A 13,670-nucleotide genomic window follows, 5' to 3' on the forward strand; every position below is an offset into this window, starting at 1 on the left:
TGACAACAGAGACCCTTCTGCTCTTCTTGCTTGTCAAGCTTCTTGCTTGTCCTTGCTGTGACTCCAGCCAGCCAGATCTGCTCCTGTTCAGGCCACAGCACACACAGTAAACCAAGAATCATTTCAGCTGGTTTTGTTGACCCTGGAGCTGAACCCAAAATACCCCACAGGTCTGACAGAGGGGTCACCTGGCTGATGTCTGATCTGCAAGCAGTTCCCTTTGCCTGGGATGCCCCAAGAGCAGGATGATGTGAAGTCAGGATTTTGCCAGGGGGAAAAGAGAAAAAAATAAAAAATAAAGATGAAAAGAAAAAAAAATCAAGGTATTACTGGCTAAAGACACAAGCACTGCTTGGTAGGGACTGTTTGAACCACACCACAGCTGCAGAAGGGCAGGAGAGATGGAGCTCTGTTCCATGGGCACAGCAGGAGGAGGATCCCCAGCTCCCATTCCTCCATTCTCCCAACAACCCATGAGGCAAAGCCATATGAAGCTGTTTTCCACCTTCCACAAAGTCTTTTCTGGCTCGTGCCTCCATCCCTGTGTGCACCCAGGACCTGTGAGAGACAGAAACAATGCCTGACCCTGCTGCAGGTTTGCTTCCTGCTCCCTTCCAGGAGCAAGGACTTCCAATCCCAGTGAGCCTGTTGGATATCTGGGGGGGGTGAAAAAAAAATCCCCTCTGCTTAAACCAATTCCCTGAAAGCTCTGAGGAGCAGCAAACCACAGCAGCCCCAAAGTGTGTGTGGGATCCAAGAAGCTTTCAGCTCAGCACAGCACGAGGGAGGGCTGGCTCAGCAGCCAGAGTCCCTCCTTGGCTCCACCAGGCAATCCAGCAAACAAGTCATGTCTCTTAGAAGAGCAAAAAAATCTATTTCAGAGCTCTCTCTTTTTTCTGTGTGGGTGCTTATCTCTGGTCACTGCTGTTCACCATGTAGAGAAGTCTCTGTGGCATGCATTTCTGAGAGGGCAAACTGTCTAAAATTAGCTGTTAGTTTAAAATAAGAGACTGTGCAGTTCTCCGGGGAGGGGCATTCATCCTCCAAAGGAAACTGTCAAGGATTGTTCAGGATTACTCTCCAGCTGTTCAGGACTGCTGCATCCTTTTAAATTATAATGTCAACATGTCGCAAATAATATGGAATGACAATGTCTAATTTCTGTCCTGTGAGGAATGAAAAGGAAGGGAAATTGCTAGCATACTAGATACATACCAGATTTGAGAGACCAGGTAACCTTTCTAGCTGGCTGTAGGAGAATAATTAGCCAAAACATTAATGCAAATGTAATTTTCTAGCTAGCCTGTGAAATCTAGAGGTGTTATATTAAGCATTCCAGGCTAATGCTCTCCAGAACAGTTTGTGTTATCTCTGGGGCCAAGGGATGTAGCAACTCCTCCACTGATTGGATGCTTTATGTTGAGTAGGTGGGGGTTTATTTCCCAAAAGTGCTTGCTACCAGCACTGCTGGCTTTGAGGGAGCAATTTCAGTGCCAAGTTGCATGAATTGCATATGTGGAAGTGCCCCAGGCCAGGCTGGACAGGGCTTGGAGCAGCCTGGGATGGTGGAAGATGTCCCTGCCATGGCAGGGGATTGGAACTAAATGAGCTTTAAGGTTCCTTCCAACCCAAACCATTCCGTGATTCCATGAATGTGGAAGAGGTCATGGCTATCACTGACCTTCACGCCCATGAGCAGCCCACAGTGAATTTATCCCCCACAAAAAACATGACACATTTAACCTGACTACATGAGAACCCAGGAAATAATGAGGTTATTGCAGTTCATGGGCAGCTTGCATCATGTGCATGCATATTCCATCTAAATTTTAATGTAGACCACTGAGAGCAGGCAGGTTTTTGACAGATTTTACCTGGTTTTTTAGGTAGTTGTAGCTCTGAGGACCGAAGCAGACACCCACTCTGGGTTATGAGGTGAATTTCTGGGACTCAGCAGAAGAACAGACAACTCATGAAGTTGTGGCAATGTGGTTGTTTCAATCAAATGCCCAAATCCAGAGCTTAAAAATTCTCTCAAGCTCTCAGGATGGCTGCCTATAAACTATAAACAATGCAATATGAGCAAGAAGTGTCCCAGGGTACAAATTTTAATGCTCACATTCCATGCAGCACTGTATATTTTTCACGTTTAGTTAAAGAAGTAAATGAAACAGAAAGAATCCAACATGTTTTGCATTCCCTTGCAACAGGAAGCTGTTTGATAAAACCTACACATGATCCATATTGATATTAACTTTGTCTCTTTTTTTTTTTGGTAAACTTAATTTGAATTTAGAAAGTCTCTAAATGATAATTGAATCACAAGTCTGGATTAGGATTCTAGCAGCAACACTTGACTTGGTCAAAATCACTGTTATGAAGAGATGCAATTTTTACACAGTACTTCACATTGATTAAGTAATGTGCGAAAATGGAAAAAAAGCATTCGAATCTTAATCATAGTAATTTGCATGAAATAAAAGTCTCTGTCAAGGGAATGCACATTATAATAACTCCTGGGTGTTTTGGTTGCATCAGTGAGCAAAGAAGTTGCGTGCATTTCTTCCTTGTCCTGATATGCAAGAATTTCCTCTATTTTTAGTGTACCTTTGATTATGTGAGAATTTAGAAATGCAGTTTTGTAGTCAGTGAGAGACTGTGAGACAAACAGGTATTTTAAGAGCAGCCAGGGTTCACAGCTGGTTGGCCATACCTGAATGGAGCACAGAACTGTAAACCAGGATGTTGTAAACACAGGGAACTGAGTTTGAAGCTAATTAAGGCTCGTTTGGTTTTGACCTGCATCAAACAATAGCACTAAATCAGAAAAGCAGATGCATTTTGGAAGCTACTGAACTGAAGAACCTTATCTGGAGCCCAGTGGAGTCAGCAGAGACCTTCTCACTGACTTCAGTCAATCAAGCCTTAGAAATGTTGGTGTTTATTTGCACAAATTGGTCTGGAGTAGAAGGGGTTTTAGAGGCAGCCCCTGCTCCACTGGGGGCACACCTCAGTGCTGCTCTGCGCCGTGCTGGTGGCACTTTCATCTGTCACTGGAGCAGACCTGGGAGCTCAGGCACATTTCCCTGGCTGCCAGGACCATTGTGCAACCTGTTTCATTTTAAAGAGTTGCTATTTCAAAAATCAATGGGCATCAGCTGCTAATTACAGAAAATCTATGCCTTGGCCCTTCAGCAGGTTTTGCTTTTTTCCCACTCACCACGCTGCCCCTGCTAAGGGCTGGCAGCTCAGGTCTGTAGCCATAAGTGATGACATCCTCCAGACACCTTTTTTACATTTCTGGGACTCTGAGCAGCCTGGTCCAGGGGAAGGTGTCGCTGCCCATGGCAGGGGCTTGGAACTGGATGGTCTGGAAGGTCCCTTCCAACCCCAAACATTCCAGTATTCTGAAATCCCCTCCACTTTGCCACGTGGAGTTTCTGGTGAATGGTGTTTGCCCAATGGCACCTGGACTTCCCACACTCATCTGGATATTAACTTGTGCCTTCTGGCCGTGTAAGAAAATAGAGGGTTATTTTAAAAATGCTTTCTGTTTGGGAGCTCATTTGTCCCAGAAATGTGATTTTTGTGGGTGGGAGGCGTCTGTCCTGAAGGAAAGTCTGAGAGTTTGAACCTATTCTTCATCCTCCAATAATCTTAAAGAAGGACAGGGACTCCTCAGCATTTATGAACTGTCAAATAATCGTGTGTTTTACCTTTCTTAGAGATTTGCACTTGGTCCCAATGCTGCAGGCTTGAGATTTTGTCATTTTCTCTTCCCTTTCTGCAAGCTGTGCTTTTAACAGGGGGCAGGTTCAAAGACCGCTTTGGAGGAGGGCCCTTTTATTTTGAGGCATGCTGCACAAAATCTGTTGAGACCTGTAGAAGTCACTGTGATATCACTGCCTTGTATCAGGAGGGATATTTAGTTATCCCCAGCCACAATATCATTTGGGTAATTGCTTCTTGCAGGGGATCAAGGCAGGTGTGGGAGGAAAAAAAAGTAATGAACAACTAAGCTTGGAAAGAAAACGTAGGTTGAAGTTTATCTCTTGTTGCTGAAGCTGCCAGTTAAGCTGGGAGCAGGAGGGGGGCTTGTTTGGGATTTATTCTGGGGGAGAAAGGCCCTGCTGTCTTCAGAGTGAGATGAGATCAAGTTCTGCCTGCAATGCCTCTTACATGTTGTAGTTGCAGGCCAGGAGATTTTTTTTTTTTTTTTTACATCAAAATAAAGGAATGGATGGACCTGCACTTATAAGAGAGTTGGCATTCCTACAACAAGCATGTAGGTTGATAAGGATTTTCTTTATTCTTTTCAAAAATAACCTTTCCTGTGAAATGCAAGCTCAAGAACATTATCAGTTACATAGAGAAATCACATGAAAGGCTGCATTACAATAATGAAGAAAAGAGATTCTGAAACGGGAGCAGCAGCAAAGGTACTCGGGGCCTCCTTGGCTTGAGCTGCTCCTTCTCCACACAGCTGAGGCTTTCAGACCTTGGGTTTTGGCAAAATCCCACTTGGGGGGGAAATCAGTGCACACAAACCACCCACCAGTGGGATACTGGGATCCCACCCTGCTTTGCCCAGGGAGTTTCCAAGGCGTGGGGGAAGCCTCAGGGTGTGGGAGATGTGTTATGGTCATGGGGGTTTCTCAGTTTATGGGGTGAGGGGGATGATAATTTGCCGTGTTTGTCCAAATTTGAGAATGTGCCCCTTATCAGAGGGTACTAATGGGGTGATGGCCACGTCCCAGGTCCTGCAAATGCAGCCTTGGTGATTTATGGAAGTCAAACCTACTGCTCTCAGAAACCATCCTACGGAAAGGGGAAGAAGAAAATCATAGGAAGTAATCCTATTAATTAATGCCCAAATCCTAGTCCCTGTGCACAGCCTGTGGAAAAGCATGTGGTGAGGAGCAGAGGCAGAGGAAGGGAAGGAAACACCACCTTCCTCCTCCTCCTCCTCCTGCTTTCTGCTCTGCTCTGCCCAAAGTAGTCTCAGCAGCTCCCACCAAATTCCACCCAGCTCAGAGCTTTGTGTCTGGCCTCAGGCTGTCCTTGCAGGACACACAAGAAATCAGGGTGAGAGAATTGTGTTTTTTCTTCACAAGGCAGCGATGAAGGTGTTTTGTGTGTCCTTATAAAGGGGGCAGCTGCTTGCTGAAATCCTCCTGGCCCTGCATTGTGGTGTCCTCTGGCCTTGGGCATAGGGGTGCTGATATATTTCAAGGAACAATCCAGATGCACTGAGTCAGGAAGTGTGGAATACAAAAATACCTGAGATGGTCTAAGGGCATTGGGAGTGCCTGGAGTAGGAAGGATTCTGGCTTTGCAGAGCCCAGTTAGAATCCTGGAGTCAAGAGATCCCGGAGAAATGTGTTAAACTGGCTCAGACTCACTCCTCAACTGCTCCCCAAAGCCTGAAGAGTGGGCAAGGCTTTCCAAGTGGAGAGTTCTTTGCTCTGGAAGTGATACCTCCTGGTGAGCCAGCAAAACTCCTCTCTGACTCCAGGTACAAGTCCTGTTCCCAAAAACAATGCTGAACTGTGCCTTTTCCCTCAAACAACTGCAGTCTTAAGATCTGAGGCCAAATTTCAACCAATTCCAGCAAGAGATGCTCTATTTTTCTAAATGTATTGTAATTTTCCATTTGGGAATATCCATGTAGAACTCATGGAGAATATAAAAGGAAGCTTCAGCACAAAAGGTGTGATGGGAAGGGACTGGGGATTTGGGGGTATAAATCTGTAGGAATGCCACTTCATCAGTTCCCAGGCTGGGAGCAGAGCTTCTTTGACTGGTTTTTCTTCAATTGCAAAGGATTTCTGCAAGTCCTGGGTGCTCAGAACATGATCTTTAACAGTGAGGAACCATTCCCATGCAAGGAAAGGTTTAGGCTCCCAGCTCTGCAATGCTGCCCAGCTAAGGAAGTGTAGCAATGAACAATACTGGTAATAAACAAATTACCCAGAGAATTTGAAATCAGCTGTGAGAGCAGCTGCCCTTGGATGGACACACATTTATGGAACTGGCCCCTGGTGCAGGAAGCAGCAAACACACGGAGTGGAAGGTGATATTTTGCTTCTCAGCACATATTTTGGAGAGCTGCACTTCTCATTCATAGAAGCCACCTTTCTTTTTGAGCTCCACTTTCTGCTCTTCTTATTAATCCAGAAATTCTTCCTTTTGCTAAACCAGGATTTTAGGGCAGATCCCTGGAGAATTGCACAAATCTTGGATCCCCAAGCCCATTCAAGCCATAGGATGCCACAAGGGCAGTGTGATTCTTGCAGGGTTTTTTGCAGCATTCCTTTTTCTAACCCTGCTTGGGCAGCTCTGTTTTTAAGGGATGCAGAAACAGGTATTAAGATATTCTGAAGCATCATTAGCTCTATTTACTGAGCCTTTAGATGTGTGTGAGTGACTGCAAACATCTGGAGTGAACAGGTGGAATTCCACTGTACTTGCTGTACACATTCCTATTTTTATGGTGTTTGGCTTCTCTTTTAATTGAACAACAATTCTTCCCACAGACCCAAATGTTCCTACAGGCATGTCTGAATTTAATTTAACTGGCAATGAGTTAAAAATTATTATTTCAGAGGAATTTTTGATGTTAACTAATGAGGCATCATTTTCTGTGAGCACTCCTGCCATTTCAGGCTGCTTCCCTGAGGAAGCTCTGCAGTACCATTGTCCATCTGGCAGAATGTCCTAGACACTTTTCACCCTGTTGGTGAGCAGGCTGGGGCTGGAATGTGGTGCAGGGGTGAGGTGGAAGATCATAACAATTCACAGAGTACCTGCTCCAGAGCTGGGCTATGGCTCTGTCTGAGCTGGGAAATGGGAATGTGTGTTCTGTTCCCATCTGTCAGAGCTGGGGCAGTTATCCTCTGTCCATGGGGCAGTTTTTTCTTTGTCTCTCCCACAGCCAATCCTCCCTCCAGGAGATCTCTGCTGTCCATGGCCAGGGAGTGTCCCTGCAGGGCTGATCAAATTCCAGCATCCCATGGGGAGATGCTCCGCCCAGGGCAGGAGCCAAGCATTCCTACCTGGATACAATCTGAGCCTGGAACAGCACAGCAGCCTTTGCCCCCTGCATTCCCAGGGGAGCAGCTTTCTGCTGCCCTGCATTCCCAGAGGAAGAGCAGGCCCATCTCCAGCAGCCCTGGAGCTGCAGAGGAAAACTCCCCCCTTGTGCAGGATCCCTGCTCCAGCAGAACCACAGCTGGCACTGCAGGAGGGCTGAGCCCCATGGGATGGGACTGTGCCACCACTCTGACACACAGGGGGACAGCTCCTGGTCTGACTCTGGCAGTGTTGCTTTATTTATTTTGTTATTTTCTTCCCTAATAAATAACTGTTATTCCTGCTCCCATATCTCTGCCTGAGAGCCCCTTAATTTCAAAATTATAACAGTTTGGAGGAGGGCGTTCACATTTTCCATTTCAGGGGAGGCTCCTGCCTTCCTTAGCAGACACCTGGCTTTTCAAACCAAGACAGGCCCCATGCACCTCCTGTTGCTGCCTGGTTTTGCTGTGCAAGGTCGGCCACATCTGGTTGGCAAAACTGTGGATGTGGGGTCTCATCTGAGTGGCTGAAACCAGCAGGGCTGACCCAATCCTACTCCACAAACAGAGCTTTTTGGTCTGTGAAAACCTCTCCTTTTATAAACTTTACACCTGGTATAAACTACTGACCTTTTGCCATGAGCCTGATGCTTCATCCGAGGTGAAAGTCCTGGTCCTGGGGCTGCTGGTTCCCAGTTCTTTCCCTGCTTGGCTTCATCTCGGTGGGGAAAAGCACCAATTCTCTGCTCTGTGCTGGAGCAGACACCTCCACGTTCTCATCTTCTTCATCACCACCCTGCAGCTGGACCAGAGCACTTCTGGACCCTTCCATGTTCAGGCAGGACAGCGCTGGGAAGGGAAAAATTATTTTCAGTCTAAATAAGAAGAGAGCAGCAGCCCTCAGGGTCCTTGGGGTGAGTTATTCAGGCTGTCTCCTGCCCTTTGAGGCATCTTTTCCAAACACTTCAGCAATTCACTGGAACCAGGAGTTGTCTGGTTTACATCACTCACCTTTGCTGTTTTTTTGTAAATGTGCCAATCTGAAAAACACTGTCTCAGAAAGATGGGGAGAGAATTTTTGCAAGGGTATGGAATGATAGGACAAGGGGAAATGGTTTAAAACTGAAAGAGTATGTTTAGGCTAAATTCTTCCCTGTGAGGGTGCTGAGGCCCTGGCACAGGTTGCCCAGAGAAGCTGTGGCTGCCCCATCCCTGGAAGAGTTCAAGGCTGGATGGGGTTTGGAGCAGCCTGGGATAGTGGAAGGTGTCCGTGCCATGGCTGGGGGTGGGAACTGGATGATTTTTAAGGTCCCTTCCAACCCAAACCCTTCTATGTTTCTATGACTGTAGCATATTAATTTTTCCCACTTGCAGTTGTTGGGGGTTTTTATCATAACTAGCAAAAAATCAAGAAAGCAATCACAGTTTCCACAGCCATGTGTGGCTGTGGCCCAGCATCATGTCTTACCCATGCAGGTGAATGTTGGGCTGAAGGAGAAGGAATTCAGACATCCCTCTGATGTTTTTAACACCCCTCCTGAGGAATTCCCATTAAATGCTGGGAGGATGTTGCCCCTCGTGCTCATGGAATGCCATATGATATCTGGGAATCCTTTCCCCCTTTTCTGCAAAATGTCCCTGCTAATATCAACCCCTCCAGGGTTCAGCAATGGCTGATTAATTCATCCTTGTAAATTCTGCCTTCTGATCATCAGGAGATGCAAAATATTAATCGCTGATGTGGTAATGAGATGTGAGGATGCAATGGGAAATGCAGATCTCTGCACCTGTTTGCTTAGCTGGATTTCCACTGCTCAACAAAAACACCCATATGTGCTGGGGAAAGCATAAATTTTCTTGTTGCAGACAACTAACTCACTCCATTCATTTTTGCCATGTGGAAGAAACTATTATTTTTCATATGTGTTTTCTTACCCTTGTAACTGATTTTTAATTTTTAAATTCCAAGTTTTGCCATTACTTCAACTATGATTTATTTATTTTATGATGGTAGATCCTTAAAATGGACTGTGTCCCTCCAAATCCACTTTCCTTATTCCAGCCCTGCACACATATCCCAGTTTCTTGTGTCCAGAAATGTGTCCCTATTTCTTGTAACACCAGCCCTGGTTTGCAGTTTGTTTGCTCCTCGTTTCACCCCACGGATTGATCTGGAATTCCTCACATGGTGGTACCCAAAAAACTCACTGCTCCTCAGAGATGGGTCCTGCTCAGCTCCTCCTTGGCCTCCACAGCTTCAAGCATCCCCCATGGCTAGTGAATATTGAATTATTTATACAAAATAAATGGTGCTTCCAGGCTGAGCTGGCAGAGCTCTACCTCCAAGGCAGTAGTTGGGTAAGCAGCATGCTCAGCTGCTTGGGGAGACCCAGATTTGTGTCTTTCTGCTGAGTATTTGAGCCTGGCTTTAGGGTTAGCTGCAGTTAACAAGGGATCAGTTTCTCTCCATAACAAAGTAGAATCACAGAATCTGCTGAGCTAAAAGGGACCCACAAGGACCATCAAACCCAAATCCTGGCCCTGCACAGAACTATCCCCAAGAGTCACACCACTGCTGAGTCTTAACTTCTTTTTGCCATGGTTGAGATTAAATGCTCTAGATGGTATTTCTTGTTGGGACTCAGATGTTTGTTAGTTCTTATCTCTGCCACAGTCTCACAAACCCTGAGCTCTCCAGCACTTCACTCTAACAAACCAAAAATGGAGCCCCATCTCTCTCTCTACAAGGCCTTTTAAGGATAAACTGTCCAATTAAGAAATTACACCTAAATTTTTGCTTTTAACCCAATAACCAACCACCCGTGGCTGCAATGTGGACTTTTTTTTATCCAATTACACAAAACCACCCAAACCCTTGGAGAAGAAGGTGGAGAAGAAGGTGAAGAAGAAGGTGAAGGACCAGCCTCCTCCCTAAAACCTCCATCTTGCTTTATATATATTACTATATTCTAAGCCCTTAAACTCTAAGTTTTCCACCCACAATAGAAGTGTGATATTGCACACTCCTATTCAAACTCCACACCCACAATCCCAGCTCTATCATTCCATTTTGGAAGCTTCTCCAGGCCTCAGGTCAATGCAGTGTTCTCTTGGGGGTCAGAGCCTGTCAGCACAGAAAATCAAAAATTTTCAGTAACCAGGGTTCCAACACACCATGAGCTCAAGAATGCTGCCCATACATTGCACTCATCAAAACACTAAGAAAAAAAAAAAGTTAAAAACGGGAAAGGAAGGTGCTGAACACTGTTGGAGGGTGGAGCAGAGCCGGGTGTCCCTACTTTCCCACGCCGCATTCCCAGCACCCGCACCTGCTCCCAGCACTCCGGAGCCTCCCGGCCTGGGCGGTGCATTTGTGTTTGCACAAAAAAAGGTGAGCAATTACTCAGCCACACCCCTGCACACAGCTTCTCATGCCTCTAAAGTTTCTAAAGCCCCGAGGATCAGGTTCCCAAAATCGCTGCTGCCCAGGAGGGAGGTGTTGCACAGGCTGCAGGGATTTTTTCCCCCTGAAAGAGTTGGGCAGCTCTATGCTACTTTTGGACTATCATGTTATTCAGACTTCTTTTTGCACTGTCTAACCTACCTTTTAAAGAACATTTTAAGTACTATCTTTGTTTTTAAAGGCATTAACCAAAAAGCCCCACACCTTTTTGCTCGCCTTTCAATTTTAATGGCATCCTGTGTTTTTCTTTCTTTCTTTCTTTCTTTTTCTTTCTTTCTTTCTTTCTTTCTTTCTTTCTTTCTTTCTTTCTTTCTTTCTTTCTTTCTTTCTTTTCTTTCTTTTCTTTCTTTTCTCTCTCTCTCTCTTTCTCTCCCTCTTCCATTTTTATCCATGTTTTAATGCAAACAGGCCCTTCCCTACAAACAGCAGCTGACATCTGGTTTTCCATCCCTCTGAACCCAGCAGTGCTGCTGCTCCAAGACTCAGCTGGTTGGAAACCTATAGGCAGCAAACATTTACATTTTCAGCATGTCTAGCATCATCTGGGACTTAAACCCAGAACGTTGGTGATGCATGGAGATAGATATTTAGTCACATCAAAGCTATTTGCTAATTGCAGACACTCCATTCTTGTTTAATGTTTCATCTGCAAGATTAGTTGGTTGATTTAATTGGTTCAGGAAAACTTATGTTTTAAGGCAAAACATTAGTTAAGATGTAATGTATTCCCTTATGGAAAATTGCCATAAAACTGAGTACATTGGTTTGTGCTCTGTGACTCTGGTTTTGATGCTGCAGTCAGTCTGCCTACAGAACTGAATAAAAACTGCACTTTTTATTGGAACTCTACCATTTAATACCAATCCAGCTAGGCATTCAGTCTTGTAGGATTGTTGTAGACAAGAAAACCCAAAGGATAGGGTTTTAATTGTTGTCTACAGTGTGGTTTAGTTGGGTTTGTATTATGTGAATGGATTTGTAATATATGAATGGGGTTGTAATTTAAATTGATGCAGAACAGGAATAAAAAAGGATGTCAGGGTGCAATGCATATAATTCATATGAAGTCCATGTCCAGGACTGCATGTCTACAGGAATATATTGAATTTATGTGCAAATATACCTGTTCATATGTGTCTGTGTGACACAGGATCAATGTAAACATTTACATGTGTGTCCTGTTTACGTCCACAGAAAACTTAAAACCTGCTGCTGCAATACAGGTGGCACAGGAGGTTCCTCCAGACTCAGCATTTCACCAGAAAACACCCCAAATACTTGCCAAGTTTCCCAGCAGTGCTGCCCAAACTTCAGGGAAGAGCAAAATTTTACATCCTGAGGACTTTTTTTTTTAGATTTTTAGGCCCACATTAGAGAGGAGGAATAATTTGACCCCAGCGCTGGAGTCAACTCCAAACATTGGAACCCACAGCTGAACTCCCCTAGAATGGCCAGGGATTTCCATTATGCATTTTTTCCTGAAAAGCTTCAAGAGATTCTGAACTCATTTTGCTACTAAAGGAACATTTTTGAAGCCCAAACCCTCAGTATGTTTCCATGTCTGCCTATGAATATTAAAATGTTGAGTACATGGACCACCAAAAGTTTGTTTAGCTTGAAGTTAGAGATTTGTTGTGCTTAGAATTGAGTCTCTTGATATTTGGCTGATCTCTTTGTACTGGCTTTTATCTTAATTGCTTTTTAAGCTATAATTATGGTGCCACATCCACATGGCTGTAACACCACTGTAGTTTGAGTGCATTTCTATTGCAACTTCCATTTTTAAGTATTTGGGTTTTTTAATTCAGATGTAAAATTTACATACTGCAGCCATGAAACTTAGCAAACAAAGTCTAAGCCAGGGAGAAAATCCTTTTTTTTTTAATAATGTTTGAGAAAATAAAATAATTTTCTGAATATTAAAATAAAGGCAAAAAAAATTAGTTAACTCCAATGTTGCGATTTAAAAAAGGGAAATATGTTCCATTTAAATATCCAGCTGGAATTTTGCATGCCATTACCCCATAAATAGAGACTTACACATTGTAATGTGTATATACCAAAGCCATATTGACACTGCAGACTATCATTGCTCCTTAAGGAAATGTCATGGGCTTTCCTTTCTTGTTTGAAAGAGCTGTGAATTTATAATTCTCTCAGCCAGTTGGTTTTAATAAGGTATCGCTCCATTATTCACATTTAAACCGTTCTCTAAGTACCTATTTAAAGACTAAACCACATCAATCCATTAGGCCACTAACACAGCCCAGCTTTTAAAAGGTCCACGCAGGGCTGTTAGCACAGTGTCCTGCCAGCCCTAATCCCCCTTCCTGCAGAAACATTTCTTCTTTTTCTTCGTTTGGGAGAAGGAGAATTTCCAGCCACTGTTCCATAGCATCCCTTTCTCCACACAGACTGAGAAAATAACACCAGGAGTGTATCCAGAGTGGGTGAAATAGGGAGGCAGTGCTTTCATCTGCCCACCTCACCCATGTTATTAACACCACTAGTGCATATGCTGAATTTCTGCAGGTTTCTGGGAATAAATTAAGATTTATCCATCCACAGGCCTTGTGGACAGGTTCTTTCCCCCTTACCATGTCAAAATAATGCCATATTATGCAAAAGAAGATAATTTACATACAAACACACTTAATATTGAATTTCTCTGGGCGCTCCTCTCCCAGTTTTGTTGAAAAAGGGAGATCTGTTGTGTTGGGCTTGTGTCATGTTAGGGGACAGATCAGTTGTAAGTGAACAAAAGTTACTCCTATTTTTAGCCTTCTCACTGCACTAATTTTAGGTCAATTTACAAGGTCCAGAAGCTCCAGACCAAAAAAGTCCCTGTTTTGTTTTGGGGTTTTTTTTTGCTTAACCCATGTTAAAAAAACAAACAACAACAAACATCCCAGTCTGCAGAAGAGACCAGGCCAGCTCTTGTTGCGCGCAATCCGTTCGGAGCGAGACGAGAGCGAATCCACCGCCGCCCTGCCTTTCCTTCCACCACAAAATCCCTCCGAGCAGCTGTTTACTCCCCCCTTCCCAGCCTTTATTTCCTGCTCCTTTTCTGTGTAAATAACGTGCTTTTCTGTGGAGGGAAAAGGTGCCTTTCCCTGCAAATGAAGCTCCCCCTC

Source organism: Passer domesticus, chromosome 6, assembly GCF_036417665.1.
Source record: "Passer domesticus isolate bPasDom1 chromosome 6, bPasDom1.hap1, whole genome shotgun sequence".
In the NCBI taxonomy this organism is placed as follows: Eukaryota; Metazoa; Chordata; class Aves; order Passeriformes; family Passeridae; genus Passer; species Passer domesticus.